A 26898-nucleotide genomic window follows, 5' to 3' on the forward strand; every position below is an offset into this window, starting at 1 on the left:
TTTGTTGCTTGTTTGTTTCTCAAGGAAGATTCTACGGAGAGGGACTCGAGGAAGTTGTATCAGTTATCTCTTGCTGCAATAATGCTGTGTAATAAATGAAAGTGAAAGTCGCTCAGTCATGTCCGACTCTTTGTGACCCCATGGATTATACAGTCCATGGAATTCTCCAGGCCAGAATATTGGAGTAGGCAGCTGTTCCCTTCTCCAAGGGATCTTCCCAACCCAGGGATCGAACCCAGGTCTCCTGCATTGCAGGTGGATTCTTTACCAGCTAAGCCACCAGGGAGTCTAACAAATAGTCCTAGATTTAATGGCTTCGAACAACAATCATTTATTCTTTCTCACCAGTCAACAAAGTGGTTGGGCAGTTCTGCAGATCTGATTGTGGTTATGCTTCCTTATGTGTTTAAAGTTCACTAGCAAGTCAGCTGGGGAAGGCTGGTCTTAAATGGTTTTAGCTGGGTCAGCCCATTTCTGCTCCATATGGCCTCTCTTCCTCAGTCAGATTAGGCTGGGCTTGTTCTTTTGGTGGAGGCGGGGGTCTAAGAGGGTGAGGGGAAGTGTGCAGGGCCTCCTGAAGTCTGGGCTCAGAACTGGTTCACGATCACTTTTGTTCCATTCTATTGACCAAAACAGACCACAAGGCCACTTAGATTCAAAAACAGACCACAAGGCCACTTAGATTCAAAGGATAGGGAATAAAATCCACCTCTAGAAAGGAGGAGTGACAAGTCACATTGAAAGAATATGGCGGGAGCAAGTGGAGGGTAGAATTGGGGCCACTTTTTGCAATCAGTCTATCACACTTTTTGAGTGGGCACCTGTTTCATTCAACTGGATGCTGCCAAATTGTCCCCCAAGTGGTTGGTCCTATGGTCTGCATCCTGCGAGCAGCGGGCAGAAGGGCTGCTTCCCCACACCCTCCCCCGCACAGTCCGAGCACTTGGCCAGCGCTTGGGCTTGATCGGTCACTCACACAGTGTAAGCTTGTACGAAGACAATGGAGCAATGCAATGCATCCTCTTAGAGCAGCAATTTTACTCATATTTTTAAGGGTCAAAACCCCATTTTTTAAAATCAAACACAGATATAACTCATCAAAATGCAAAATTTGCATGAAGTCTTAAGAAAAAAAGGTAAATTTGCAAAGAAATAGCTTGCTATCAAAGCCAGTTACTTTAGATTTTATACCATACTCTCAGAATTTCTGCATTTGTTCACTTGTGGCTCAACTAATACTGAGCGCTCACCTCCTACGCACCAGGCACGGTTTTGGTGCCAGGGACACAGAGGGTGACCTGAGAGTCAAGTTCCCTTCCCTCTTGGAGCTGAATATTTATGGAGAGGAAAGAGACAAAAACATTAATATTATAATTTCAAAAAATGATAGAAGCCATGAATAAAATAAAACAGGGTTGGTAGAGAGCCTCTGGGGATGGGAAACTTCATTGACTCCTTGAAGGCTTCAGCAAATATTTACTGAGTTTCTTCTGAGGATCAAGTCATCATTCTAGGTGCTGGGGTCACAGAACAAAGATCCTTGCCCTTCTAGAGCTGACACTCCAGGGGAGGCATGATGGCAGAGACAGACAACAAATCGTAGAGAAGATGAATATAAGTTATCTGGTGTTTTAGGTGATCGGCTTCCCAGGTGGCTGCCAGGTGGTAAAGAATCTGCCTGCCAGTGCAGAAGATCCAGGTTCAATCCCTGTGTGGGGAAGATCCCTTGGAATAGGAAATGGCAACGCACTCCAGTATTCTTGCCTAGAGAGTCCCATGGATAGAGGAGCCTGGTGAACCACAGTCCACGGGGTTGCAAAGAGCTGGACACAGCTGAGCGGCTAAGCACGCGCACATGTGTTAGGTGATAAGGAATATGTCCACTCCATTGCCCCTACCCCCGCCAGATCAAGAAGAGCAGGATGAAAAGAGGAATCGGTCCTGAGAGATGCTGGGGGCAGTAGCTGAGTGAAATGGGAGGTGGGGGCCTCCTGGCAGAATTGAAGGAGGGAGGGAGGAGCCATGCCCTCCTCTGGGATGAGAGTAGTCCAGGGTCGGGGCATACCTATGGCAGAGGTCCAGGTCAGGAGTGTGCATGGCCAGTGAAGGAGCAGAAGGAGGCCAGTGGGGCCAGAGCAGAGCAGGGAAGGGAGGGTGGGTGATGAAGCCGCAGAGGGAGTCACACAGCCACGGCAGGCTTGGGGCTTTCTCCTGCACCAGTGTGGGCCACCGCAGGGTCTGAGCAGAGGAAGGGTGTCCTCTGCCTTCTGTTTCCAAAGGTGCCAGTGGTTGCTGCAGAGAATACGCTGTAGGTAGAGGGCTGGTGGCAGAGGAGACAGTCCAGAGGCTCCGGCAGCTGTCCAGGCGATGGGGGCTCAACCCAGGGTGCCAGTGGCAATGGGGTGATGGAGTGAAGCGGCCAGACTCTGGCTTTGTCCCGGTTAAAGCCCATTTGCTCCCATTTGATTCCTTGGGGAAAGAGAGTCCGGCCAGCAACTTCTGTTCCCCATCACCCCCACCATGGTTCAGCACTGACTGTTGGGACTCAGGTCCCAGGAGATGTTAATTGTCGAAGCTTCTCCCACTGAGAGCAATGGGGTTGCTACCCAGGAGTAACTCAAGGAAGATGGCACGTAGCCGCTACCTCTGACCCCAGCTGGTCATCTCTCTGCAGAGGCAGGGAATTTATTTTTTAAAAATTTAAAAAACATTTTGTTTTCAATGTGGACCATTTCAAAGTCTTTATTGAATTTGCTACAACATTGCCTCTGTTTTAGGCCTTGGTTTTTAGGCTGCAGGATATGTAGGATCCTAGCTCCCCGACAGGGACTGAACCCACACCCTCTGCGTTGGAAGGCGAAGCCCCAAGCACGGGACCACCAGGGAAGTCCTGGGGAATTGAGCAGAGAGAGCTGGGCTGGGATCAGAAGCCCCAGGTCTGTGTGCTGCTTTGGCCTCTTATGAACTGTGGTTCTGTTTGGTCTCAGTGTCTCCTTCTGTTCAAGTAGGAAACTTCTATCAGACAGGCGGCCAGCTACCTTCTGGGAAGATTCCAGCAGATCAGGGACAGAGGCAAGCTGATGACAAACGTCCTCCCTTCTCCCATGCCATCCCACACAGGGAGGGGAGGCAGAGGAGGCAGAGAAGCTGGGAGATTATAAACCAAGTAAACAAGCCAAGAGAACACCACAAGCTTTGTAAACCCAGCCCAGGAGGATGCCTGGGGCTCCTCTGAGGTTTGTTTTGGGGCTGTTGCTGACAGGCAGGTCCTGCCCCTGCAAGGCAAGGCCTGGGAGGGACCACATCGCACCTGGGAGATAAGCTGGGCCCCTTTCCTAAACGATCACCTGAACAAAAGCACAAACGCCGCACAAGTGGGTGAGCCAAGGTGAGCCAGGCTCTCGATGGAACCACATAGATATGCGTGCAAAAGTGCAACAGCAGTACATCTTAGACAGCACGCGGCTTGTCTGTTCAGGCTCGAACACTGCCCGAGCACCTGCTGCGTGCCAGGGGCTTTCATCTGCATCGTTCGCTGTGACATGTTCCACAGAAGTCGGGGAGCAGCTTGGCAGCGGGAGACACTCGCTTGTTTGTTGTTAATTTCAACCAGTAACTAGGCAGCTTCATACGTGTTTCCTCATCCAGTCCCTCCAACAACGCTTGGAGGTGAGGACTTTTATTCTCGCTGTACAGGTGAGGATGCTGGGGCGCAGAGAGGTGGCGTGACTTCTCCAGAGTCACACAGCCGGCAGAGACAGAGCTGGGACTGGAACCCAGTTTGTGACCTTGTCCTTCTCCATCTGTCTTTGCCACCTGGGCGGACAATAAGTGTGAATAAGAACGATGACAATAGCTTTGATAGCCTCAACCTTCTGAGCAGCATTTATATACCAGGCACTACCCTACGCACATTACAGGCATCATTCCATTTGCTCCCCTGCCCCTGGGAGGGGGCTGGGAGCTGGCAAGGGGAGCAGTGGGGAAGTGGGTACGTGTGGGGAGAGGGGTACTGAGCTGGGTCGATGACACAGCACCTCTCTGGGGGCTTCCTGCTCTGTGGAGGGATGGGGTGAGCCTCGCTTGGAGCCATGAAGTGAAGTGAAAATCCGGGGTGATGTAGTGGCCGGCCTGAGCCCAACACGTCTTGCCGTGCTGATGGCCGCCGGCTGAGAGCTTTGCAAGGGCCAGTGGTTGTCCACAAGGCCCGGCCTCTGTAACCGCTGTCATTTCTCCTGGAAGGCAGGGGAGCGTGGCAATTACAGCTTTGAGCCCTGGAGATGAGAGCATCGAGTCTGAATCCCAGGCCTGCCACACACTAGCAGATGATTCCTCCGGTGATGTCTTCCTGCTTCCTCACTTGTAGAGTGGGGGCGTCTCCAAAGCACCCCTCAGAGGTTGGTGGGTGGGTCACTCATTCAAAGGTCTGTCTGCCTGGAGCTGGGGACCACAGCAGGGTCGATCTGCTCTTGAAGAAGTGCTCTGTCTGGGACCTCCCTGTCTCGCACGGCCTGCCAGGGAATGGGAATCAGAAATAGGGTGGGAAAACAGATGGCTGGTGAAGAAGACCTGTCCCTCGCAGAAAAGGCTGGGTGCTAATTTGCTAGGGCTGCTGTAACAGAGTGCCCCAAACTGAGTGGTTTCTGCAGCAGGCGATGTACGGGTACTGTTTTCTGGAGGCTGGTGGCTGAGATCAGGGTGTCGGTGGGTTGCTTCTCTCTGGTGGCTGGCGGGGAGAGTCTATTCCTGGCCTCTCTCCTAGCTGCTGGTAGTTAACAGCAGCATGCAGGGCTCCTTAGCTTGAGGGAGCATCACCCTGGTCTACGTCTTCACCTTCAGATGGTGTTCTCTGTGCGTGCGTGTATGCTTGCAACCTGCGAGTGTGTGCCTCCCCTCTGCCCCACTCTCTGTATCCAAATTTCCCCTTTTTATAGGGACACCAGTCATCCTGGATTAGGTCCCAACCTAATGGACTCATTTTAACTTGATTACCCCTGCAAAGACCCCATCTCCAAATAAGGTCTCATTTTGAAGTACTGAGTTAGGACATCGACATACGAATTTAGAAGTGACATAATTCAGCTTGTAATAACCAGGGAGGGAGGGAACCATGGTGGTCTTCTTCATCTGCTGTCTGCAGGAACCGTCGGCAAGACTGGGTCCCTCTGCACCACCGTTCCCCAAGGCACCCTCTTCTCACTGAAGTGGACAGGGTCAGGGAGGATGGCTGAGCTGCCCCATCACGCGAGTACGGTTGGGCCAGGACACTCCTCTCTGTGGTCACCATCACCTGGCTTTGCCTCTTTGGAAGTTTATAGAAACGGGAGACCAGGGTGAGTTTTCTGAAAAGCCTTTCTAAGTAAAAGGTCACCAAATTATCCTCAGGAACACCCTGAGGGCAGGGCCTAGGCTGGTGAGCATAAGCAGTTCTGGCCTTGGAGTCCCGATCCCACTTCTTCAGTGCTGTGTGGCTTTGGGCAAGTTGCTTAGCCTCTCTGAGCCTCAGTTTCATGACTGATAAAATGGAGCTAAGAATCATATCTACTTTCCAATGTTATGAAGATTAACTGAGGGAATGTGAGAATGCTCAGCAGAGAGCTGGGCACAGAGTAACCACTCAAGAAATGTTTGCTCTCCTTACAATTGATTATGTGATTGGGAGAACAGTGAAAAAAGTCACTGATTTCCTGATCATTCCATCCTTGGAAACTCATAAAACCTGCTTCTGGCATCAGATGTGAATACCATTCCCAACAGTTCCTAGCCTGTGATCTTGAGCAAGTAATGACCGTCCTGACCCTCAGCTTCCCTTCTACAGAATGGGAAGAAGAGATCTCCAGAGTTGGCAAGAGAGTAAAGTGATGTGACCCCATCTGCAAAGTGTAACCCAGGACTTGGCACACAGCGCTCTCAGGAAACACGGGCCCTTGTTGCTGAACGAGCCTGGGGAGAGCAGCTTTTGTCGGCAGGTGGGCGGTCTGCCTGCGTGGCTTCAGGCAGGCATAGTGCTTCCATGGTGGGCCTGGGGGTGTTTCTATTTTCAGATGACACTTAGTGACATCTTAACAATGCTGGAATGAGATAGGACCCACCCAGTGAAACAACCGTTTCCTACCAGGGACCTGAGCCTTGATGGGCAGGGAGGGAGGGGTCCCTGACCCTGGCAGCTTGGGAAGCTGGGTTTTAACTGAGCAATAGGGATTGGGCCTTGGGAGGGGCCCCGTGGGCCTACAGCCACGCCTGCTTGCCCTCTACTGCTCTGATGCTCTGGATTTACCCCCACCCCCCACTCCCAGGCCTGCTCCCCAGGAGGCTGACCTGCACTCAGGGACACTTCAGCAGCTCCCTTGCGTGATGGCTTCTCGCTGAGTCCATGCGGCAGGAGGTGGCAGGGGTCGGGGCACTGCTTCCCCAACTGCCTCACCACAGAGCTCGCACCCCGCAGCACTTCTGCCTGGTACCTGCCCCCCCCCCCACCCCAGATCACCTGTCACCTTGAAGGTGAAAGTGTTAGCTGTTTGGTTGTGTCCGACTCTGCAATCCCATGAACTGTAGCTTGTCAGCCTCCTCTGTCTATCGGATTTTCCAGGCAAGAATACTGGAGTGGGTTGCCATTTCCTTCTCTAGAGGATCTTCCTGACCCAGGGATCAAACCCGAGTCTCCTGCATTGCAGGCGATTCTTTACCGCCTGCAGATTCTTTGCTGCCTGAGCCACCAGGGAAGCTGCCCCCTTTGCCCCTTCAGTAAGTAAAACTGGCTCCTCCAGTCACCACCACTCTGCCACACTGGTTTCCCCACACCCGGCCCAGACCTCTGAAAACATCTTTAAATTACCCAGCTTCTAGATGCTTCCTTCCCTCGCCATCTCCTCCCTTCTCCCTCCTCTCTTCCCTCCTCTCTTCTTTTCTCCCCTCCTCCTCACTTAGCTGTCCCCTTACCTCTCCTTTCCTCCAGGCCAGCAGAGTGCCTACAAATCCTTCCACACCAGGCTCAAGTGTCAGCCCCCTGAGAGGTGGGGACTCTCTCCTCCCAGCATCCTTAGCATCAGGGCTCCCCCACCCCAATCCTGGATCCTTTTGCCTGCCTCCCCAACAGGGCCGGACGAGAGTGCCTTTCAGTCCAGCCTAGGGTGGAGTCACCTTTTACCCCCTGAGTCCAACACAGGGCCTGGCCCAGGGCTGGCTGATGTGTGGTAAATATTTACTGAGTTAAATGAGTGTACAGATGGCAAGTGTCCAGGGAGCTCAAAGGAAAGGACGGTCATAAGGGGCCCAAATCAAGGAAGGCTTCCTGGAGAAGGTGAAACTTGACCCTGGCCTCGAAGCAGTGGAGCAGGAGGTGGTGGTGGGGTGGGTGGGGGTAAAAGGGCAAGTGAGCAGATTCTTGGCAGAGGGAATGGCGTGTGCAAAGGCCCAGAGATAGGACTGCTAGGAGGCATCAGTCTCTGTTGGAGTAAAGCAGACGCCAGGGAGACGGAGTTGGAAAGAGAAAGTAAACACTTCCTGTTGGAAACTGGGATCTCAACCCTGCCCTCACTAAATGCAATCACATAGTGTGGCGTAGGTCTGGCCTAGAGGTTATGAATAAATGAGAGCTGGGATCAGCCCAGCACATGCAGGGTCCAGGTCCTGAGCCCATCTCCATGCACTACCCAATCAGACGCTCAGTTCTCTGAGACTCAAACTGCTTGGCTTCCTGGATCTGACTGGGTGGGAAGTCAGCAGGTTCTGCAAGTCCTGTCTGGCCTGCCTAATCCATCCCCATCCCATCCACCCTCCCCAAGATTGCCAGCCTCTTGGTCCCATCTGCTATGGGAATCACCAACGTCAATAGGATTTTCCTGAAAACACTCAGAGGAGAGGGGTTTTCTCAAGTGTGTTAAGCTTGATTCAACAGCTGATGTGATGTTTCACATTAGCCTGAGAAATATCACTGGGCCCAGGGCTAACATCCACCAGGCACCATGGGTACAGACCTTCAAGGGCAAAAGAAAATATTCTCATTTCTTATAAAATATTAATATGACCTACTCTGGATACATACATCTTTATACTGATGCTGTCATAAAATATGATTTTCAGGTAATTTTTGTGGAGTAAGGGCTATGGAGAGAAAAGTAGCTGGGACCCATACAATGGTGTCACAGTCTGGCCCTGACTTTTGATGGGGTGGGACAAACTGTAGGGGAGGAAGCCAGAACAGAAGCTCATGCCCGTGCGGCCCAAGGATGTGGAGCTAGGACTGGGATTTAGCATCACCCAGCTCCTGCAACCCTTGTTTGCTAGCTGACTGGTATTCTTGGGGTGGTTTCTCAAACCTCCATGTCCCGTCTTCTTTGAGGCCTCAGGCTTCCTGGTCCCAATGGCCAGGAATTTAATAGCTACCCCCACCTCTACCCGCTCCTCTTCCTGCCACGGCAGTTCTAATTGGCAGAGCTGGGAAGGACCTTCCAAATGCCTGGGCCACAGCCACGCTTACAGAGGGGCCCCCGAGGCTCCGCATGGAGAGCTGCTGCTCATGACCTGAGTGGTGGGGGAGGCGGCTGGGACTAGCCCTCCCCCAGCTCCCGATCCACCATCCAGGGCTCCCCACCCCCACCCCGTCTCGTTTACGTTGAGCCTGAATTAGACAAGGATCTGACGCTGTCCAGATGGAAAGTCCCCAGTTTTTGGCTGAAAAGCTCCTTGCTTGGGGAGCTATTAGAGGTAGGCGTCTACAGCTCGACCCTGCTGGAGCAGGATTCAGAGCTCTGCTTTCTCTCCTGCCCCCACCCTAGTCCCATCTCACCTGTCCCATCCAATGAGTGATAGCCAGCCAGGAAGCCAGGCCCCTCCTCCCTCTTCCTGGGGTGGGGGCAGCCTGGCTGTGCCCATTCCAGGGTGAGCCCTCTTCACATGCAGCGATGGGGACACTTCTCTGAGGCCCCTGACCTGAAGACAGCTCCCTTTTCGGAACCTGAAACCCCACCATTTGTGCCTGATTAAGAGCACAGGCTAAATTTACTAGGCATTGCCTTTAAAGGCAAAGGAGTGAATGGCTCTCAGATCATCTTTCGCTGTGGCCAAGTGCCTGGGCAGCCTGAGCACGCTGAGGGTCTGCCTAAGAGTTTGTACAGGGGAGGGAGCTGGGGGCCGTAATCACCACCTTTGCCCTATATGGCCCTTTAGAGTCAGTGACTTTGACCAGGGCAGGGAGCCACAGATTCAGCCTGGGTTAAGGGCCAGGCATGTGCGTGCTGGGGACATGTTGGGAGTCTCAGACAGCTCAGGTGAAAAAGATTTGACGTCAGCTGAGTTGGGGGACAAAGAGGGCAGGCAGGGCATGCCAGGCAGCAGGAACAGCACCGGCAAAGCCGTGGCAACCTGAGGACTCACGGTCCATCCTGGGAACAGCAGCGGCTGGAGCACAGGCTGCTGGGGTGAGGGTGGGGGTCAAAGTGTGTGAGAGTGCCAGGGGGTCAGAGGGGAGGCTGGAGAGACTGACTTCTCATCTGGGAGGTCAGGAGTCAAGAGTCCAGGAATCCATTTTTAATCAGCACCCAGAGGTGTTTCCCTTGGGGCTTGTCCATGGTTTACCTGCGGGAATCCCAGGCTATATCCAGACAACCAGCCCTAAGGTCACTGTTCCTCAGCTAGGAAGAAAAGACAGTGTGGTTCAACGAGGCTGCGGGAAGACCTGGGTACCAGTCCAGCTCTAGCATTTGCTGGCTGTGTGCCCCTGGGCAAGTTACTTTGCCTCTCTGAGCTCCTTGCAGGTAGCACTACTGCTTGATTTCCAAGGTGCTGATGAGGGTTAGCTTCTGACATAGGTTGCTAGGCCTGGTGCCTGAAACATAACGGGAACAAGAGATACTGCTCTGTTTGGTTTTTCTCGCTCCATTCACAAGCTACTTTTGTCCTGCTATGTTAGCGAAACCACAGTGACCATCTGAATTTGTCAGGTTGGTTCACCTGTCAGAGACAGAAGCCAACTCAAGCTGGCTTAAGGGAAAACAGAAGAGCTTAATGCCTAAGAACCCAGCAGCGAAGGAGGCAGTGTGGGTGCCAGTGAATGAACACTCTCTCTTCTTTCTCCCTGGCAGCCTGATCTTTTCCTCCTGCCGCCGTCCCATCTCCAGGAGGCCGAGACTGAGGCCCTCAGAACCCCCTGCTCAGCAGTCAGGGGAGAAAGAGCTATTTCCTCTAGCGACTATCACTCAGTCCCAGGGAAGGAATCTGATTGGCTGTGCTTGGGTCATGTGCTCACTTCTTGGACCAATCAATCTGGCGAGGGATGGAGTATTTTAAGGGGCTAGACCTATGCCCAGGCGGCAGCATCTGATACCAGAGGGATAAGGAACCCTCGCTGGACAGAAAAGCAACCAATATAGAAAATTTTTCTGAGACAGAAGCCTAAGCTACACAGCTGAAAAGCTAATGAAGCATTTCTTGGTCTGTTCAGCTCCGGTTCTCCCTTCCAGAACAAACTCAGGTGCCTCTCTCTCACTGCACCCCCGGCCCCTTGTGTGCCTCCCACCCTGGATCTGCCCTGCCTGGCTGCTCCTCGAGGCAGGTCTGCCCCTGTGCGGCTCTAAGGTCTGTCCTGGCTGTGCGTAAAGCAGGGTTTGAACTCACATCTTCACAGCCAGCATCCCGCATCCTTCCCGCCGTGTCCATCTGAACCCACCTCTGCTCTCCTCCGTCCAAGCCCTGCCTTCTCCTGGGGTACACGTGACTGCCGCGTCTTCTGGGTGGGAAGCAGATAGACGGCACTTGCTTCTTGTTGAGTCCCCAAGGATCTGGCTGGAACCCCTGGAACCGGCACCAGGGTCGCATAGGGTTATTTAGCTCGCCTGAGGCGTTCTCCTTTTCCTCACTTCTTAGACTGGAGGCTCAGAGGCCCCCCCACAGAGGGACCATGCTGCTTTCTGTTCCCATCCCCAACTCAGCCCGTGAGGTGGCGGAAGGAAAGGGCTGCAGCTGTTTCTACCAGGTTAGGCTGACCCAGCTCACCACCCCCTCATCCTCCCCAAATTCACCCCACACAGGAGATAGGGAGCCGCTGACTTTCCCGGATACGGTCCCTGCAAACGCCACCAGTCGGGCATTTTATTCCACCCCGCAGTGGTTCATACCTCATGACAAAGAGACTCTGTTTCTTTCCTTTTCTTCCCCCCTTTTTGGTACTGTTTAAAGAGAGTAATGTAAGTCTCAGATCCCCTCACATCATGTTAATGTTAAAATAGGACTAAAAATAAGTCTTGGGTTGCCATAGGAACCCTGACTGTTGCTAGGTTTAGTCTGTGGGGGATTGGGAGCCCTGCTTTTTCCGGCCCTGCTGGAAGGCGGCCTTTGTGGCTGCACCCAGCACCTGGGAGGGGCCCCCAGAGCATCAGCCACCCCCCAAAACCCGCTAAAGGTGACTGGGTGTCAACTCTCCATGGAGTGTCCTCTGCCGCGTTGAGATCTGCCTTGGAAGGGGGGACTAAGGCTCTACAAAGTCTCTGAAGAGGAGTTTCCAAGAAAGGGGCGGAGGGGAAGAAAATAAAGACAGGAAGAGAGTGAGGTAAAGAGAAGGCAGGAAGGAGGGAAGGAGGGAGGGAGGGGAAAGAGAAAGGAAGAAGTGAGGATATGGGTTTGCTGGGCACCCGCTCTGTGCCAGGTCCGTTTGGACAGAGTCATCCCTCTCTGTAACCACCCTGCTGGGCAGGCTCTGGAGCAGAGATTCAGAGAGGTGAGGCGACATCCCCGTGTCACACAGCCAGCATGAAGCGCACTTGGGCACAGAACACAGGCTTTCTGGTTCAGTCCTGGCCTTGGGACCCAGGGCCCCTCCTCACTGCTCTCAGCCCTCTCCCCGGCGGGGCCAACAGGCGTCCAGTGGGCCTTGAGCCGCGGTGGCTCCCTGACCCCTGGTGAGGATTGCCCTCTTCTGATCTGGGCTTGCCAAAGACACAGGAGGCCAGCCCTTGCAGTGCGCTGTGCACTGTGGGATGTCCCTGTGTCCCTTCTCTGTCAGCTCTGAATCTGCTGCCAAGCCCATGCTCAGAAGGGCAGACCAGAGTTCAGATCCAGCCTCAGCACTGACTGCTGTGTGACTTCCAGCAGTTTCCCCACATCTCTGTGCTTCAGGCTCCTCTTCATGATGGAGGCATGGATACCTCCCAGGGGGTCGCTGTGGGAGCGTGGGAGAAGGGGCATGCGGGCCGTGGACCCCGGCCCCACATTGCAGAGCCGGCCGCTGCTCTGACGATGACCTTGGAGAGTTGCCCTGCACCTGCTGGGATGCCCAGTGGCTCTGGCTCCTGCCCGCAGGACTGTGGCCCCAGCCATGTGACCTGGGTGCACTGGGCAGCTTGAGTGTTGTGCCCCAAGGCCCCAGGGTGGGGATTCCCATGGGCCTTGCTGATGACACTCCTCCCAGCTGGTGCCTGGGCCCCAGGCCCCAGGCCACCGCGTGCATTGCTGGAACTAGCCAGATAATGCTGCCCACGGGAGCCCCTTGCAAAACATATCGGCAGGCTGAGAGAGAAGCCTGCCATCCTGCAAATACCGCCATTCCAGACTTCCCTCCAGCCCCTCCACGAACACTCCTGACCGGATCCCGAGTGCTACACACTGGACGGGGCTAGAGAACATGAGGCGATCACTCTGCTTTTAGTCCATGACACACACACTGAACAAAACAAAGATGGTTAGAAGGGGGTCCGAGAGGCCCCCGAGCTGGGAGGACTCCTCTCCAGTGACATCGCAGGGCCGGCCAAGGGGAGCAGAAGCTCTCACAGCCCCCGGGCAGAGGCTGGAGCTCACGGGTTCACAGATCCCTGATATTTCTGCAGTTGGGTGGCACTGAGAGAGAGCCACAGAGACATGACTTTGGTTCAGGCAAGAAGAGTTTCTAAGGGGACGTTTGAACAGATACTGTGCTGGCTACTTTGCAAGTAACATCTCATTTTATCCACAGAAACACACAACAAACAGTATTGTTTTTCCCATTTTACAGATGAGGGCTCTGAGGCTCAGATACCCTGCCCAAGGTCACATAGGAAAGTCCCTAAGCCCATGCTTTTTCTTTTACACTAATGCAGTATCTGTATTGCATATGAGACAACTTGGCAAGGGGGGGGGTCAAGGAAAGGGCATTTACTAAGCATCTACCATGTGCTTTCCATATTTAATGGGGTATTACAGTACTCTTGCCTGGAAAATCCCATGGACAGAGGAGCCTGGTGGGCTGCAGCCCATGGGGTTGCTAAGAGTCGGACACGACTGAGCAACTTCACTTTCACTTTTCACTTTCATGCATTGGAGAAGGAAATGGCAACCCACTCCAGTGTTCTTGCCTGGAGAACCCAGGGACAGGGGAGCCTGGTGGGCTGCCGTCTACGGGGCCGCACAGAGTCGGACACGACTGAAGTGACTTAGCAGCAGCAGCGCATACCCACTTTACAGATGGGGAAATGTAAAGCTCAGAGAGGCGAAGGCCCTGGGCAGAGAGGAAGAGCTGTGTCTTGATAAACTTGATATAGTGTGCGTGGTAAGCGGCTTCAGTCATGTCTGACACTTTGTGACCCCGTGGACTATCATCCACCAGGCTCCTCTGTCCTAGTTCACAGGAGGGGCATGATTGGTGACTGACGTGTGCTTGTCAGGATAAGCTGTAGGGCAACGGTGAGTCAGATTCCCAGATCTAGAGGGGCCGTGGCTCATGGCCACCTCATAGCTAGTAACCTGCAGTTTTGAGAAGCATTCAAGTGGAAGTGAGCAGCTCAGGCACGAAGCATGGTGGAGAAGAGAGGACCACCAAGGGCATTTTTTTCCTTTGAATGTCAATATTTTAAGTTCAACATCACCCTGTACTGAGGCTTCACATTCATCTTTTATCACCGTCCACTTTTTATTTAATTAAATGTATCCACATTCTGGGCTTCCTAGGTGGCGCTAGTGGTAAAGAACCTGCCTGCGAATGGAGGAGATACCAGAGATGCGGGTTTCATCCCTGGATTCTGAAAATTCTATGGAGAAGGGAGTGGCTACCCACTCCAATATTCCTGCCTGGAGAATCCCATGGACAGAGGAGGCTGGCGGGCTACAGTCCATGGCATGGCAGAGTTGAACACAACTGAAGCACCTCCGCATTCTAAACTGTACCCTTAAACCACATATACTGTGGGCTAGTTATGTAATTTTTCTCATGCGTCTTAAAGTTGATGCATAAATATTAAATGTTTAAAGAAAAGGCTTGTCTGTGTCCCTCCACATGTGCCCCAGTGGTGCCCCGCTGGAGGGTGCTATCTGGGAGGGCCACCAGGGTTCCTCAGGCCCTGGGAGAGGTGTAAATGCAGCTGGGAGTGGACAGGTCCCCACCCCATCTGGTTGGTTCTGTTGGTTATGGAATGACAGGGGTTTGATATAAGATACACAGGAGAGTAATGGGGGACTCTGGCCTGGAGGCATGGGGATAGCCTTGCGGGGCTTTGGGGACGACAGAGTCACCCTCTTCTCCACCCATGAGGTGACCTGCCCGAGCCCTGCCTGCTTCTGCTCTGGGCCACTGTTGTCATCCTCCCGCCCCCGGGCTCCCCCCACCGCCTCTGTGCGTTTTTCCTCATGGCTCTGGCCTTCTCCTGGCCCGCCGTGGCCCGCTGGACCTCCGCAGCTGTGCACCTCTGTGCCCGCCTCTCCCGGCTCTGGTCTCTCATTCCAGTTCCGGTGTGCGGGGCTGGGACCTGCTCAGATCAGCCCTTCCCTGTTTGTGTCAGTCCACACTGTGACCTGGGAGAGAGGACAGAGAGAAATCTGGGCCAGACATGGCTCTGTGTTGGGCATCCCCTCCCAAGGGTGGCATGAACCAACCCAGGGTGGGGGCAGACAACCATAGCCAGAGCCCACTCCCATTCCTGTGAGCCAGAAGCCCTGTCTGGGCCCAAAACCTCACAGCCCCATTGTCCTCTAAGTCCAGGAGCACCCAGCCTGGAGGACTGTAGACACGATGGGACCTGGACCCTAGACACAGAGCGCCGATGGGCACCTAACTTCCGGCGGCCCGTTCCTCCTCTTCCGTTCACCTCCGTCCCCTTGGTGCTGCTGGCTGGAGCTGAGGGCAGGATAGGGAATCAAAGAGCCTCACTCAGTGTTAACATGAGACCATCACTCCTGGCATAACCTGGCTGGCTTCCCCGTGGCCCCTGGAAATGACACTCACCTGGAAAACAGGAGCCAAGCCCTGCGAGACCTCACGTCACGGCATGCCTGCATCCCTCCCCCGCCACCTCTCCCCTCGTGTGTGGCAGCAGCCTCCCAGCTGGTCCTCCTGCTTTCAGGATCTCCCCTCTGTTGCACTTTCCCACAGCCTCCAAGTGACCCTCCAATACACCCTGCCTGACCCTTGCTGTAGTGCACAGCTTAACCCACAGGTTAGCAGTCAACCCCACGGGAATGATATTCAAGGCTCCCCTGGACCCAGCCCCGCCAGGCTCTTCTGCCTTCCCACCCACACATGTGGCCCCCACATAATGACCCAGCTACAGCAGCCAGTCCCATTTTCCTGTGCCCCAGGCTGGTTCTAGCCTTAGATTTGCTGTGCCCTCTACCTGTGTGTGTGCCAAGTCACTTCAGTCATGTCCGACTCTTCGTGACCCCATGGACTGTAGCCCACCAGGCTCCTCTGTCCATGAAATTCTCCAGGCAAGAGTTAACTGGAGTGGATAGTCATGCCTTCCTCCAGGGGATCTTCCCAACCCAGGGACTGAACCCGTGTATCTTACGTCTCCTGCACTGCAGGCAGATTCTTTACCACCAGCACCGCCTGGGAAGCCCTCTGCCTAGAACAGCCTTTTCACCACCCCTCCCACTCCTCTACCACTGATTCTTCCTTATGGGTTAACGCTTGGTGCAGAAGTTTGCTCCTCCTCTAGGAAGCCATAGGCCCCTCTGAGATGCTCCCAGAGTCAGACCGCAGCCCAGCAGGGCCTCTGTGTCAAGATTTCCACTATGTCACAGTTGCCTGGGCGCCCGCCTCCTCTGCTGCTCCTGGCGAGCAGACCCCATGTCTGAGCCATCTGACTCCCCAGTGCCTGGGGTTGGGTGCAGGGCACAGTCAGTTCCCGTGCTATTTTAACCCTGGTTCTCTGCAGGGGGCATCAAACACATCCTGCCCTGGGATGCTGGTGTGGAGGTGGCTTTTCAGCATGGAAGTGTGAGAGGTTTCCTTTGCCAAGCCCTCCACCGGTTGCCTCGAAGCCTGGCGATTTGTCTCAGGTCTACTTTGAGGGGGTGAAGTTTAGTTTTGGGTGGTTCCTTTTGGGGAGTGGTAGGATGATAGAAGCAGGGGTTTCAAGATCAGTCACACTGGAGAGGCCACAGGATAAGCTAACTTGGGAATCGGCATGCTGGGCTTGCGCCCACTGGGTCCAGGCCCACTGCTGAGGTCAGAAGCCACATGCGACCCAGACAGGATACTCAGAGTACCCGAGCTTCTTGGTAATGTGTAATGTGCAATGACTTTTCTCAAAAATCCTCTTTTTTTCTTCTACCTGTGTCCTCTGTGCCCCACAGATCTGCCAGAATCTCCCCTCTCTCCTCTTTTCTCCCAAACTGGCATCACACACCCCCCAAGGAATTGTCAGCAACAGATCCTTCCTGGGAGGGGCAGGGCGGGGAGGGAAGCCAAGGGCCCTGTCAGTGCAGGTCCCAGGAAACAGACAGTACAAGGCAAGCAGGTCTCCCAAAGAGGGCTTGCAGTTTCAGTTGCAGAGGGGCCGGTAAATGCTGGGAGCAACGGGATAACCCACTCTCCGCCTGAAGGTAAGAGGGGAGGAAGCCACTGAGCAGAAGCCAGAGGTTCTGTGGAGAGGGCTGCCCAGGCCGGGGCCACGGTGATCAACTGATGAGTTCACTCTCCTGCCTCTGCTTCTGCTGCCAGCCCCACTAACGGGCCACCCAGCTGGAAGTCAGAGGACACGAAGGGCCTCTGATGAAGTGCGCACAGGTCAGTACAGTGCAGCACCAAGCCAGGTAGGAAGAGGAGGGGGGCCTGGAGAGACAGGGACCAGACATCCGAGCCAGGATGCTCCTTGGTGGTGGCAGCGGGGAAAAGTGGATTCTCAGGCCAAGCTGACACTCAGACACTCAGATCAAGCATCATTTTTTCTTGGAGCGAATGATTAAGAACAAACAAACATATATATGTATGTATAAACAGGTTTCTAATAATATTAGATTTAATTCAATTGATAGAATTAAAATCTAATTAATTGGTTAATTCTATTAACCAGTGTATAAAGGGGCTTCCTCGATGGTTCAGTGGTAAAGAATCCACCTGCTATGCAGGAGCTGAAGGAGACGTGAGTTCAATCCCTGGGTCGGAAAGATCTCCTGGAGGAGAACATGGCAGCCCACTCCAGTATTCTTGCCTGGAGAATCCCCAGGGATAGAGGACCCTGGTGGGCTATTCCATAGGGTTGCAAAGAGTTGGACATGACTGAAGCGACTTAGCATGCACACCTACATCAATGTATAAAGAAAAAAACAGAGGATAGTGAATTCCAAAAAAAAAAAATGCCTTGAAAAGAAAGTTCCAGAAGATGAGAGATTCATCAGGAAGCTAAGAGGTACCCGGAAAGGGCCTTGACGATGAGAACCTTCAGAGCATGGAGCCACCTGCCTGGCACCAAAGAAGCCCAGTGGTTGACAAATGCTGTCTCATTTTCATTCATTTGCATGTCCTGATCTAAGATCCCAACCTCCAGATTGACTAGACGAAAAGAAAATAATTAGTGCAATCTTCCACAATTGTTTTTGAGCTTCATATGCTGCCTGGAACCTGCATAGGGAGATGTAATTGCATTCTACACCACCACGTGAAAGGAAGGGGTTGAGGCCAGGCCTCAGCCTGAGTGTGGGAAGCTCCAGCTCCAAGACTGACCAGAGGCTGAGGAGGCCTGGAGGTACAAGGGGTTCATAGGCGAGATTTCCAACAAGCAAGGTTAATGAAGGTGGGAGAGAGCATGGTGGATGGACTGTTCCAGACGCCCCTGTAAGCTCAGAGGTGCTGAGGGGAACCAGACACTCTCCTTGTACACACCATACGAACGTAAGTACTGTTCAAATGAAATCAGTGCAAACTGATTGACTGAAATTTCATTCCTCATAGTGCATTGTTCATCCTCCTGGGCTCACAAGATGCCTTCAGAACAGAGGGTTTCATGTTCAAATAACTGGGAAGAAATGTGTGTAAGTCACAGGGCTCCTTAAGGTGGTGAAGGAAGACACTCAGGCCTGGTCTTGGACCTGCCAGTCCTCCAGGTCGAGCTCAGAGCCTGTTGTCTTTTATGGCTACTCACGTCCTATGGTGGGCCTGGTGGCTCAGTGCTAAGGAACCTGCCTGCCAATGCAGGACACGGGGGTTCGATCCCTGGGTCGGGAAGATCCCCTGGAGAAGAGGATGGCACACCACTCCAGTGTTCTTGCTTGGGAAAACCCGTAGACAGAGAAGCCTGGTGGTCTATAGCCCATAGGGTCTCAAAAGAGTCAGACACGACTTAGTGCCTAAACAGTGTCATCCTGTGGCATTGCCTTGAGCAGAACCCCATCCCTGTGGCCATCATTGATGGGGCTCCTGGATTAAACCAGTGAAGAGGAGGCCCTTGCAGAGGAAAGTAATCTTTATTTGAAGGGTGAGACGGTCGTATATAACCTTGATTAGGCTACATCTCTTTCTCTTTGTTTGGCAGAACAAGTCCAGGTTGCTGGGTTTCATTCATTCAACAACCCCCCTGAGTGCCAGCAGCATTCCTGGCGCTGTTATAGGCAATGGATATGTCAGGGCACAAGAAGACAAAATCTCCACTCTGGAGGAATTTCTGATCCCCTCCTGTCCCCTCCTCCTCCCACAGGCCAGGGTGCCGGGACACATCCCATCCTTGTGGCCATCAGTGATGGGGCCAGGAAGGGGCATCCGATCCAAGACAGTCGTTCAGAGGCGCGGTGGGGCCAGTCAGTTCCAGGACACAGACCTTGCAGCTGGGCTGCCCGAATTCAAACCCCAACCTCCCCGCTCATGCGTAGAGTGATCATAGGCAAGTTACTCATTCACTCTGAGCTTCTATTCCCTTCTATGGTGAGGATATTGAAAAAACCTGTCCTGTAGTGTTATTGTGAAAATTAAATGAGAAAGCCCACTTGAAGGCCTTAGACCAGTGCCCGCTACACAACTGGGGTGCAAATGTTTGTGGCTGGGTGTTTGCAGTTATGTGATGATGGGAATTCTTACTCTCAGATGTGAAGAAAACTGCTTCCTTGGCTGGGCCTGGGGGGCCACGAAAGGTTTAAGAACAAGGCTGCCATCTGTGGACCCTAAGGAGCAAACGAAGGGCGGTGATCTCCAGTCAGAAAAAGGGTTCAGGGACTTCCCTGGTGGTCTAGTGGCTAAGACTGTGCTCTCAATGCAGGGGACCTGAGTTTGATCTCTGGTCAGGGAACTAGATCCTGCAACTAAGACCCAGGGCAACTAAATAAATAAATATTTTTTAAAAAATTGAAAGTAAAGAAAGAAAAAGGAAAAGGGTACAGATGGCCTGAGAGAGGTGGTCCCAGATGGAGGGAGGGCACGACCACCTTGATGTCTGACAGTTTTCCTCCACAGGCGTGTGGCTCCCTGGTCCCCGGGTCCCATGTTGTTCCCCTACTGATTCCAGTTATCTTGATGGGGTTTTCTGTTCCTGAGAAATAAGCAATTCCTGACCAAGGTGAGGTATCCTCAAAACTCTGCTGGAGAAAAGAAGAGCTGTTCACAGCAAACCCAAGCTGGAGAGCAGCCTGGCTTCCTCTGCCCGGGCCGTCGGCCCACCTGCAGGCTTGCTATCACATGAGCCCTGCTGGAGAAGGAAGAGGAAGGAAGCGTTTGGAAGGTGGGAGAAAGGCCAAGGTGACAAGCTAAGGAGGACCCAAAGGCACTCCCGCCCAGCCCTTTGCCAGGCCTGAGGGAAACCGGCCAGAGCTAATTAGCAGGGCCCAGAACTGCTTCCTGCCATTCTTCGAGGCCCAAGGGTCACTCGGGGGAGCAGAAGACATCTGCTGTTTCTTCCCCTGCCGGAGACAGAGTCCCCATAAGCTAAACGTGTCCCCGCCTCGGGCCCCTCTTCCTGGAAGGAGAGTGAGCAAGGCTGTGCCCTCCCAGCCCCTGCGAGGCCTGAGCAGAGTGTTGATGCTTAAAGAGACAGCGAGGGCATCTGAGGATAGCACGGTGGGGGATGTCGGGGGAGGGGCCGCAGGACCCATGGGCTGTCGGGGGAGGGGTAAACCCAGAAAATGGCCTGGGGTACAGCAGCCTTGAAGCCTCGCTAAGGAGGTGGGAGCCGCTGACGGCCTTTAAAGGGGGTGTGGCATGGTCTGCCTGTGTTTTAGGAAGTTTGTCCTGGAAGTATTGTAAAGGTCTGACCCATGACAAGTGTAGCTTGGTCACAAGGAACAGGAAAGGAAGCTGGATAGGAGGGCACGTGTCCCACAGGGACCCTGACCTACAGCTCCTGCAGTCCCCTGCCCACCTGCCCTGTGCTGGCCTGCATTGGGCAGGGCCTGGCAGGAGAGCTCCTGGCTGACCTGGGAGGCAGGGGCAGCCCTGGGCTGGAGCTGGAGATACGCGGGGAGACAGCGCAGGGGAAACAACTTTATAGGAAGGAGATAGATTTGTTCATTCGACAAACACTCCCTACACCTCTGGGCTGAGCCCTAAGCAGACACACTTCATGCCTCTTCCCCTGCTTCTGCCCTCTCTCCTGCCCTCTCCTCCTCCTCTCTTTTTCTAAACTCTCAGCCCTTTCTAGTACATAAGTCGGACAAGTCTAAGAGCTGCCGTAACAAAGTGCCATAACTGAGTGGCTTAAAACAACAAGAATTCATTCCCTCGCAGAACCTGAAGCTACAAGTCTGAAATCAAGGTGTTGGAAGGGCCGTGCTCTCTCTGAAGGCCATAGTAGAGATTCTGCCTTGCTTTTCTCTGAGCTGCTGGCGTTGCTGGCAACCCTTGGTGTTCCTTGACTCGCCTCCGGATCGCTCCCATCTGCCTCCACAGTCACATGCCTTTCTCCCTGTGTGCGGCTCTGTGTCTTTTCTCTTCTTATTGGGGACACCAGTCATATTGGATGAGGGCCCGCATAAATCCATCATAACTTCATCTTACCCGATTATATCTGAAAAGATAATCGTTTCCAAAGAAGATCACTTCCATAGGTACCCGGGGTTAAGACTTTAACATATCTTGTAGGGGGACACCGTTCAACCCACAGCACTCATAATAGGAAAAAATACAGAAAATAAGATGCATAATAAATAAATGAATAAAATCTTTAAAATTTGCTTCATGCAGAATCTCCAACATCTTGGGATGCTCTTCCCTCAATCAAAAATACGTTATTGTTTTTGGAAAGATTCAGTTATGCTGTGCTCACCGTTGGGATTTGTTTATTTCACCTGATGTTACACAGTGCCTATTCTAATCGCGGTATTTCATGCCCTGGGTTAGATCTTCCCTATTACATCTGGGAATCTAATACCCACGTCTCCTTCTGGATGCAGAACAGAGTAATAGTATGGTCATAGCTATAGCTTTGGGGGCCATTACAATGGCAGGATCAAGTCCATACATCAGTTCAGCTCAGTTCAGTCACTCAGTCGTGTCCAACTCTTTGCGACCCCATGAATTGCAGCACGCCAGGCCTCCCTGTCCATCACCAACTCCCGCAGTTCACTCAGACTCATGTCCATCGAGTCCGTGATGCCATCCAGCCATCTCATCCTCTGTCGTCCCCTTCTCCTCCTGCCCCCAATCCCTCCCAGCATCAGGGTCTTTTCCAATGAGTCAACTCTTCGCATGAGGTAGCCAAAGTACTGGAGTTTCAGCGTTAGCATCATTCCTTCCAAAGAAATCCCAGGGCTGATCTCCTTTAGGATGGACTGGTTGGATCTCCTTGCAGTCCAAGGGACTCTCAAGAGTCTCCTCCAACACCACAGTTCAAAAGCATCAATTCTTCAGCGCTCAGCCTACTTCACAGTCCAACTCTCGCATCCATACATGACCACAGGAAAAACCATAGCCTTGACTAGACGGACCTTAGTCGGCAAAGTAATGTCTCTGCTTTTCAATATGCTGTCTAGGTTGGTCATAACTTTTCTTCCAAGGAGTAAGTGTCTTTTAATTTCATGGCTGCAGTCACCATCTGCAGTGATTTTGGAGCCCCCCAAAATAAAGTCTGACACTGTTTCCACTGTTTCCCCATCTATTTCCCATGAAGTGATGGGACCGGATGCCATGATCTTCGTTTTCTGAATGTTGAGCTTTAAGCCAACATTTTCACTCTCCTCTTTCACTTTCATCAAAAGGCTTTTTAGCTCCTCTTCACTTTCTGCCATAAGGGTGGTGTCATCTGCATATCTGAGGTGATTGATATTTCTCCCGGCAATCTTGATTCCAGCTTGTGCTTCTTCCAGCCCAGTGTTTCTCATGATGTACTCTGCATAGAAGTTAAATAAGCAGGGTGACAATATACAGCCTTGATGTACTCCTTTTCCTATTTGGAACCAGTCTGTTGTTCCATGTCCAGTTCTAACTGTTGCTTCCTGACCTGCATACAGATTTCTCAAGAGGCAGGTCAGGTGCTCTGTATTCCCATCTCTTTCAGAATTTTCCACAGTTTGATTGTGATCCACACAGTCAAAGGCTTTGGCATAGTCAATAAAGCAGAAATAGATGTGTTTCTGGAACTCTCTTGCTTTTTCCATGATCCAGTGGATGTTGGCAATTTGATCTCTGGTTCCTCTGCCTTTTCTAAAACCAGCTTGAACATCTGGAAGTTCACGGTTCACGTATTGCTTAACCCTGGCTTGGAGAATTTTGAGCATTACTTTACTAGCATGTGAGATGAGTGCAATTGTGCAGTAGTTTGAGCATTCTTTGGCATTGCCTTTCTTTGGGATTGGAATGAAAACTGACCTTTTCCAGTCCTGTGGCCACTGCTGAGTTTCCCAAATTTGCTGGCATATTGAGTGCAGCACTTTCACAGCATCATCTTTCAGGATTTGAAACAGTTCAACTGGAATGCCATCACCTCCACTAGCTTTGTTCATAGTGATGCTTTCTAAGGCCCACTTGACTTCACATTCCAGGATATCTGGCTCTAGATGAGTGATCACACCATCGTGAGTCCATACATATCTCATGTTAAATTAAACGTGATCATAGTAAATTTCATGATCACCCTGTAAGGGTGGTATTTTGGTCCCATTCTACATATAAAGAAATAGATTCAGAGATGTTAAGTACCCGGCCCCAAGTCACAAACCAAAAATCAGCACACTTGGGATTTGTACCCAGGCCCACCTAGTATTAGCAGACTAACGCCTGACTGCCTCCTTTAACTGAGATGCCTCTGAGATATTACGTCAGGGTGCTATTAAGAGTTACGTCACAGGTCTTGATGGCCACGCACGAGGCCGTCATGCATGAAGGAGAAAGAACAGGTGGAGGTTATGGCAGCTGCCAGCGCCCCAGAGCACTGGCTGGCTCGACCTGGCAGGAGAACTTCAGTTTGCTCATGTGTTTGTTCAAGGCAGGGTGTGGCCAGGCGAGGCCAGCTAGGGCTATATCCTGTGAGAAGTCTGGGCATTATCCAGAGAGCAAGAGGGAGTCCCTGAAAACGTGTCGGCAGGGAGACAGCCTGTGCTTGGGAGAGTTCATTTTGGCTGTAGGAGGAGGACAGCTGGGGCAGAGAGACTAGGGAGAAATGGGACAAATTGACCAGCTGTACGAGGAGAAATGGGCGTGGGGAACAGTCAGGCCCAGAAGGTTGACAGCTGCTTCCTCAGACTTTGGGGAAAGCTGTAACGTGGCCCATGCCAGGTCCAGTTCAGCCCCAGGGAGCTGCCTAGGGGGGCATCTGCTGCCCTCTTTTTTCTTGGCAGAGGACCTCCCAGGTAGCATCAGGCAAAGCCTCAGCCTCCCTGGTGGGAAGCCTGGCTCCTTGCCACAGGAAGGCGGAGATAAGTGGTATGATGGAGGTACTGAAAACACAGGATTAAACATTTAAGAAGTGACATGAAGCCACCCTTCAGAAGCTAGGAGATGGAGACCAGGCCCTGCCTCCTGCTCTGGAAGGTTGGGCAGCTGGGAATGGAGGGAAGACCCAGGGGTGATGGAGACAGGCCCACCCTCGCCTTTCATACACGCTGCCGCCCATGGCCTGCCCCTCTTCTCTCTGCACCTTGCCCTCTGCTCCCCACTCACCATGTCTCAGATTTAGCCTGCACTTCCAAATTCTAAGCAGTGTCCTCCTCCTGCCTCAAATGGCCGCCCTCATCACCCCTCAGGTCTAGACATGCCCCTGCAAGCCATGATACAGTCCACGCCCAGGAGGACGGCCTCAGGCCTTGGAAGTGTGGGCAGAGAATTCCAGGAGCTTGGGTATCTGGAGTGAGGTCTGAACTTCTGGCTTGGGCAGCTGAGTGGACAGGGCCGCTCTTGGGTACCAGAAGCTGGGAGAAAGGAAGAGGCAGCTGGGGGAAGGAGATGCTGGGAGTGAACTTGGTTTAGACAGGTTGCTGGTGGACAGAGGAGACTCAGGGGCAGAGTCAGTGCGGGGCTCCCCAGGCCAGGCTTAGCCACAGACCCCAAGAGGGACCCTCAGCTGCCAACAGTCACCGCCCTGAGAGAGAGAGGGTTCGCTCCAAACTCCTGGGCTGGGTGGGGTCCTCTCCTCCCAGCCTGCCAGCAGCAGTCACAGGGCTTAGAGGACGGGTCAGCTGTGTCTCCTCCGGTCCTTCCCCTTGCCTGACCGCCCTGTGGAAGGGCTGGCGGGGGGGTGGGGGGCCGCCGGGGCCTTCCAGGAAGAGGAAAAAACAGGATGTCTTAGTCAGCTTCAAGGTCAGAGCAGTTTTCTAAGGAGCATCTGGAGGTGGCAGAGGAGCCAGAGACATCCAAAGATTAAACCTGGAAGGGCCAGGATATAGAGAACTCTGTGACAAGACCGGGAAGGGAGCCAGTGTTGAGTGACTGACCATGATAACATTCACAGAATGTAAAAATTGCCACTGAAGTATCGTAGGGAGTGCAGTTCTGGGCCATTCATCTACGCATGATGTTGTGCCACCATCACCATTATTTAGTTCCAGAACTTTCCATCACCCCAAACGGAAGCCCTGTCAGCTCCCACTGATTGAAGACCTGCTCTGTGCTTTACACACGTTATCTCAGCTAATCTTCCCTGCAGCTTTGAGAGGAACCCGCTTTACAGATGAGGAAGGTGAGGCTCAGGAAAGGACGGTAACTTGCTCAGGCCATGTGGGTTGTAAAGGCCCAGGAGAGGACGAGTCTAGGCTTATCTAGTTCTAGAGCCCGTCATGCCTGAGGGGACTGTTGGAGGCTGTTGAAACTGGAGAGGACAGATGGGGGTGTGGCTGCATCGATTTATATACAACCCCAGAAAACGATGAAGAGGAGCTCAGCTCTGCTGGGGAATGGTAGATAAACCAAAGCATGCAGATAGGAGGCAAGGCTCAACTGGGGAGCGGAGGGAGCATGGCATGGTAGCAGGGCTTTTGGCCTGTCGAGCAGCTGGCAAGGGCTTCCCAGGTGGCGCTAGTGATAAAGAACCCGCCTGCCAGTGAAGGAGACATAAGAGACCTGGGTTCAATCCCTGGGTCAGGAAGACCCCTGGAGGAGGGCATGGCAACCCACTCCAGTATTCTTGCTGGAGAATCCCAAGGACAGAGGACCCTGGCAAGCTACAGTGCACAGGGTCGCAAAGAGTCAGACACGACTGAAGCAACTTGGCATGCACGCGTGCACACGCGGGGCTGATAATAGGGATCGATCCTGTTCCCAGGGAAAGGTGCTGGTTACAACTGAGCAGAGGGGCCAGGGTCCCAGCTAAGTGGGAACGACCAAGGGTATACAGTAGAGAGCAGGTTGAAAGCTTGGGGTACAGATGGGGAGCAAGACAAGGTCAGAGTGAGCCTGCGTACCAGGCAAGGAGCTGGTGACCGTTGCCAGGAGAGCCACACAGAAGCAAGGCTTGACTTCAGATCCCACACCATCCTGGCAAGGGTCTGAGTGCAGGGCAGCAAGTGTTGTGGCTCTCAAATCTGTGTCCCCAGGAGACCCTGAAGTTCAGGTTCAGGACTTTGCTTTGCTGCAAAGCCCTGGAACATGAAAAGTGTCCACCTTCTCGCTCTTATTTCCTCTTTTCTCTGCATGAGTAAAAACGGGATTTTTAGCACACATCCAGTTTCGTCACCTTTCTTTCTCCTTAGAAATGTTGTGGAAATCTTTCCAAGTCATCATGTAAACCCTCCTTTTTAACAGCCACACAGCGTTCCATTGTGTGGCCGTCTCTCGGCTTTTCTAACCCAGCGATTCTCATTTGGCAATGGCTGGGGACGTTTTTGGAGTTCACAGCTTGGAGAGAGTGGGGTGCTACTGGCAACTTCTGGAGAGAGGCCTGGGATGTTGCTAAGCATCCTACAACACGCAGACCCCTACTCCTTATAACAAAGAATGATCTGGCCCCAAATGTCAATAACAGTTCCAAGGTCTGAGAAACTTTGGCCTCACCAACCCATCCTAATTAGCCTTAGGCCATGTCCAGTGGTTATGTTATCACAATGTTGCCATCAACTTCTTTTTGACACCAAGCTGATGCTCATTATTCAAAAATTCCATATTTTGCCTACTTGCTAGAATTTATTTGCAATCTCAAAACCAATACTTTCGACACTTTCGCGGTCATTGGTGGACACGCGCAGAGAAGCAAAACAAATGTGAGTCGCCCTACATGGACGTCCCCAGCTGAGGTCAAATGGGGCGAGATGTTACTTTCTTGTTTCAGCTCTCACGCGAGTGTGAACAAGTGTCCTGTCTGTGACCCG

The 26898-nt window shown here is 52.8% G+C and overlaps 1 long non-coding RNA gene across 2 annotated transcripts; it reads right to left on the bottom strand.

The window, feature by feature from the left end:
• Positions 1-1018: 1018 nt before the first annotated feature.
• On the bottom strand, positions 1019-10937 carry LOC121816787 (uncharacterized). Of its 2 annotated transcripts, none has more exons than XR_006056479.2 (2): positions 6940-10937; positions 1019-4511 (listed from the first exon to the last, which is right to left on the bottom strand). It is a non-coding gene; the product is annotated as an uncharacterized LOC121816787 (long non-coding RNA). The 2 variants fall into 2 exon arrangements; XR_009596706.1 differs by having other exon boundaries at positions 6319-10937.
• Between the last annotated feature and the right edge of the window lie 15961 nt (positions 10938-26898).

The sequence above is a fragment of the Ovis aries genome, chromosome 16 (genome assembly GCF_016772045.2).
Source record: "Ovis aries strain OAR_USU_Benz2616 breed Rambouillet chromosome 16, ARS-UI_Ramb_v3.0, whole genome shotgun sequence".
NCBI classification, from domain to species: Eukaryota; Metazoa; Chordata; class Mammalia; order Artiodactyla; family Bovidae; genus Ovis; species Ovis aries.